Raw genomic sequence first — 5748 nt, forward strand, 5'->3', positions numbered from 1 at the left:
TCATCAGGCACTAATTAAATCCTCCTAATGAGGAAATAAGGATGCAGGAGCCAGCTCCTCCATGGCCTCCCCGGCCCACCGCTCTCGCCTCTCCATCGGACTTATCACTCGTCACAGGATGTTTACAATAATTTTTAATTTGTGCAATTATTAATCACTTTTCTATCTGCCTTATTTGCATAATAATTAGTCATCTCACTGTTTGGCATGCCTGTGAATGACAGTGTTTTAAATTGAATTAAGATTTTAATATTCTATTTTCCTACTTTCTTCCCCCTCCACACGCTAATCAAAGTCAGATTTGGCAGCAAGAGAGAGGGTGGGGAGGAGGTTGGCAGGCACTGGGCTTGGCCTGCTCTGCGCTCCCGAGAAAGTGCTGGGAGGAGGGCATGCTTGGAGAGGGTGACAGCAATCACCTCTCACCCAAATCCTGGCTATTGAGGGTTAACCCAGCCTTGGCTAAGTGAGTAGAGGTAATGAGTGAGCAGTGGCCAAAGGCAACCAGGGAGGGAGGGGATCACACTGGTTTGGTGGCACCAGAGATCAAGAAAACCACTTTCATTTTTCTTTATTTGCCCAAATAGACTGCTTTTTGCAATGGGAGGTTAGAAAGCACATTACAGGTCAGTAATTGATCCCTGGTTACTAGTCTAGGTTAACTTTGATGGCTCAGAGTCCCTCAGGTAGAGAAGCAGGCTGGAGCAGCCTAAAACCCATTTCTATGCTTCAGATGTATTGAGAAAACAAATCTCCGCAGTTAAGCTTGATTCCCCTTCCCCCTCTCCACACACCAACAGGCCCTCTGCCCAGGCTGGACGCCTAACACACATGTACCAGGGAGTGTGGGATTTCTTCTGACAAGGGGCCATGAGCAGGGGCACACTGCCCTCTCTCAGGGGCAGCTGTGGGTTTATGGATCTCTTTCTTGTCCTCCAGCCCTCTCCTGACCACCCCAGGAATTCAGCTCCAGCCTAGAAGAGGGCCTGCTCCATCCAGCCCCCCTTGCTGCTGTTGCCTCGCGTGTTGCCATGGCAATCCCTGTGGCTGCCCAGGATACCCACTGCTGCTCCAGAATTCTCTGCTTGGGCAGGGCATCTCTCCCACAGCCTGCGTGAGGCACCTCCCTTTGCCATGGTCTGATCACCAGCCCGTAGCCTACAGAGCCTGATACTGGCCTCTCCCTACGGGTAAGCAGGGAGAGAAGATGGGAGCAAGGAGCTGATAGCGGGCAAGCAACCACAGGTCAGGCCATGACAGCTCTGGAGGGCCGGACTCCAGCTCAGCAGGCCATGATTCCACTGGCAAGGGGAGCAGAGGAACCCCATCCCAGTACAGCAGCCCCTTCCTGTCACAAGGATCAAGGTCTCCCAACTGCATGAGGGGTCAAGAGAGGGAAAGTCTCCCACATGGGGAAGAAGGAAAAAATGAGGTCTTTCTGCCAGAGTTAGAATTGGGTGGGAGGGGTCACGGCTAGAAGATTCTAGGAGCACTTCTCCTTCATGGGACGCCAAGGCTGGTCTGAATTCCCCCATGCAAGTCTGGCAGAGAAGCTGTCAGACATTCCTTGGGTCCTGTCTGGCCAGGGCACCCTTGGGCCAACCCATGAGCCCTCCTGCCAGTGTATCCAGGAAGGCCAATCATCCACCCAGAAAGGCACCAGTTTCAGAGCTGGCAGTGCTAGGAACTTGTCCACCCCGTCTTTGTCTGAAGGGGCAGGAACAAGAACTGTCAGAATCCGGGAAGGCACAGTCCAATCCAGGATGAAGGGGAGTTTCTGAGAAGCTAGGCCAGAGGGCTTTGGGCTGTGTCCCCAACCCAAACTAGAGGAAGCAGGTAGCTTTCTTATCCCGTTGTACACCAGGCCCAGATGAGCAAAGCTTCACTCTCTGGTACAATCACTACTCAGGGCACCTTAGCCCTGTACGACAACCAGCTTCACCCACCACAGCCCCAGCATGGCACAAGGAGCTTTTTAGGTGGTGAGGCACATAGCAAGTGCCGCAGCAGCCTCTGCTGGCCGCCTTAGCCTTCCACACCTGATGCTGGGAAGAAGAGGCTGGGGAACCCCTGGAGCTGTGCTTACTTACCGTGAGTCCCCGCTACCAGGGACAATTCTGGTCTACACCTGTTGTCTCTGCATAATTACTAATAGCAAGCGCACACACTCTTCGCTCTCAGAAGCATCCCAGTTTGGACAATAAATTCAATGGCCTCTAATCACAGCCAAGCGCAGGGCCCCAGCAAGCCAAGACAGAAGGTGGAGAAACTGAGCATGGAGATGAAAAGCCTCTCTGGCCTCAACTTGAAGTGATTGCTCCCTTTCAGTCATCACCACAGGAGGAAATTCAGAGTCCCCCACCCTGGGCCAGGACAGATGCATCTTGGTAGTCACACCTGAGGGAAGAGGGAAAGCAGGTATTGTGGGTGGGGTAGGGGGGAGCTAGGTGGAAGGAACAGAAACGAGGAAGAAAGAAGAGCAGACGCAACTGGAGGGTAGGAAGCAGGAAGGGAGCAGAACGCTATGACTCCGTGTGTCCAGCAGGTGGCCACACCGAGCAGTCTGCATCGGTCCAACTTCATTGCCCCTGGGCAGCCCCATCCAGCTTGCCTTGCCCTTCTGCAAAGCGCAGCTAAGTCACAAAGCCCCTCTTTCCCCTTTGCCCTACTTTTCATCGGCTTTTCTCCAAATGACTCCCTAGCCTGAATTACAAAATCAGTAAGGCATTTCACAAGCCGCGGTGCCCTGACGCCCTACAACCCTGAGAGACAAGGAAGATAAACCAGAGCCGTGGGCTCCAGGGTTGTGAGATTCCTGGATCCCTTCCTCCTGGGCTGGTGCCTCGTTGATGCAAAGCTCCTCAGAAACCCCTTTTCTCTGCCCACCTGGATTGGGAGTTCCTGAGCACAGAGGTATAGGGACCACTGTGGTTTTTTGCAGTCAGAGAATTTCTATAAGTCTGTCATTCAGAGAAGTTAACACAAACTAGAGGCAAAGTAATAAACAAATATATACTATTTACATCAGAAGTCAGCAGTTGTAGCATTGGGGAACCAGGATGGCAGCAACAATCCACACTCCACAGGGCCTCATGAGGTAGTGAGAAGACAGAGCCCCAGGCTGGCGCAGATGGGTTTTCCTGCACGGCCGCCCAGCCCTGAGTCCCCAGTCCCCAGTCACTCCAGGCTAAGCAGTGGCCAGATGCGCAGGAGGCGGGGGAAAGTCACATCCTGCACTCAGGCAGCTTGCAGTCTGCTTGATGGCCTTGAGGCCTCAGTCCCATGCCTCCCTCTACCACGGCCCCCAAGCCTAATGCTAAGATTCTCCCCAGGCTGGGGCCAAACTGGGATTTTATCCCCCTTTCCCACATGTAGGAGAGGATTATGGTGACAAGGAAAAACAAGGATCACAGAATCCTTGAGACGATTTCAAAGATGCCCTACCTACATTTGCACATCTTTAATAAAACAGCTGCCCAGTTCTGGAAGTTCACACTTGCCCAGTTCTTACCTGCAGTGAAACCTCAACCTAGCATTCAGTTTAATTCAACAAATTAAATTTACTGAGTGTCTTGTAAAGGCTGAGCTTTGTGCTGGATGCTGCAAACTGTGGTCTCTGCCTTGAATAAGCCCTAAGTCTGGAAGGGGGAGAAAAACACATCACAAACACTATAATTTGAAGAGACTCACATTAGAGTCAGGTACGTACAAGTACTATAGGAGTCAGCCTGAAAAGGAAGCATTTGATTCTGCCAGTCTGCCGGCAGCACGGGTGCCAGGGAGAACTCCGCAAAGGAAGTGGCATTTGAGCTGGGCCCTGAAGGATGAGTAAAGATTTGCTAGGGAGAAGAAGACCAGGACAGAAGCAGGACCCTGGAGAAAAGCAAAAGAGCACAGAGGTCTCAAAGAGTGGTGTTTGGGAAGGTACAGTGCAAAGTCCAGAGGCTGTAGGGAGGCCGGACACGGTGGCTCATGCCTGTAATCCCAGCACTTTGGGAGGCCAAGGCGGGCTGATCAAGATGTCAGGAGTTCCAGACCAGCCTGGCCAGCATGGTGAAACCCCATCTCTACTAAAAATACAAAAAATTAGCCAGGCATGGTGGCACGTGCCTGTAATCCCAGCTACTTGGGAGGCTGAGGCAGGAGAATTGCTTGAACCCAAGAGGCAGAGGTTGCAGTGAGCTGAGATCAAGTCATTGCACTCCAGCTTGGGTGACAGAGCGAGACTCCGTCTCCAAAAATAAATAAATAAATAATAAAATACAGTCCGTAGGGAAGAGGTCGATGAACCAGGGGCCTCCAGGAAGAGGAGATTAGACACATCCTGTAGACAGGGCTTCATCCTAAATCTGCTTCCCACATGACCCTGGAGGACGTTCCTGTCCTCAGTCTCCCTGTCAATACTGGGATCATCATGCTTCCTCACCCTGTTTCCATGAAAGCAGCAGACTCCAGTGGCTGGGCCTGGGTTGGCCGGCAGAGCCCCTCCAGGAATATCTGACAGGAGAGTTCCTGTGCTAATTAAGCATGCATCTGATATTGCAGACATGACAATCAATTAGCATAGCTGATTAAAGACCTCCATGAACAAGCTGTGTGGGGGCTACTGAATGACCTGAACCCACTCTCGCCTACCCTCACTCAGAGCAATCACTCCAGACTCACTCATTCATTCGAAGAAAGAGCAGAGGCTTTGGTAGATGTGTGGTCCTTAGCCTCAGTTTCCTCACCTACAAAATGGAAATATTAGCATTAACCTTGTTGGGTCACCGTGAGATTAATATATGGAGAATACCTGTTTTTAGTGCCTCAGTTGGTACTTAATAAATGATAGCTATTAGTTCTGGGGTGTCATGCCTTGGGTTAGGAGCTAGGGATTTGAAAATGAGTAAGAAACAGTTCCCGACCATAGGAACTCCCAACGCACAAAATGGTGTGATAAGTACTGTCCTCAAAGAGCCATGAAAACTCAGAGAATGGCTGAATTGGGAAGCAGATCCTGCCCTGGGTGCAGTAGCAAGAGTTTCAATTCTGAGTTCTTAAGTATAACTGGGCAGTCAGGGCCCTTCTAGCCCCTGCCACAAAGCCTGGGGTGCTCCTAGCACCTCAGATAAGTGCTTCAATAGTAGCTTTGTCTTTGCCAACATCTTGTTTTTTTTGAGACAGAGTCTCACTCTGTCACCCTGGCTGGAGTGCAGTAGCTCAATCACAGGTCCCTGCAGCCTCAACCTCCCAGACTAGAATGATCCTTCTACCTCAGCCTCTCAAGTAGCTGGGACTACAGGTGGCTGCCACCACGCCCAGCTAATTTTTTAATTTTTTATAGAGACAAGGTCTCATTATGTCACCCAGGCTAGTCTCAAACTCCTGGGCTCAAGCAATCTGCCCACGCTGGCCTCCCAAAGCGCTAGGATTACAGGCATGAGCCACTGTACCCGGCCCACACTTTCTCTTTAATTCATATCAAATTGACTCAGAAGCTAAGTCCTCTCCAGCAAAAGGCCATGTTGGCCGGGCTCATCTGAGCCTCAGGTGCATAACTGGACCCAAGTAACCCCCATTCCAGTCTCCTCTTCTCCTACACCAAAAAAAACCAGGACAAGGCTCAGCATCCTACCACTTTCATGCTGAAAAAGCATAAAGGAACAAGAAGGCAGGATTTCTAGAGGCTAAAGGCAGCAATACTGAGTCCAAACACCAAGTGCACAAATACGAGATGGGTGCAGAATGGCTCCATCTCCTCTCTCATGA

Source organism: Cebus imitator, unplaced genomic scaffold (assembly GCF_001604975.1).
Source record: "Cebus imitator isolate Cc_AM_T3 unplaced genomic scaffold, Cebus_imitator-1.0 Scaffold28, whole genome shotgun sequence".
Lineage (NCBI taxonomy): Eukaryota > Metazoa > Chordata > Mammalia > Primates > Cebidae > Cebus > Cebus imitator.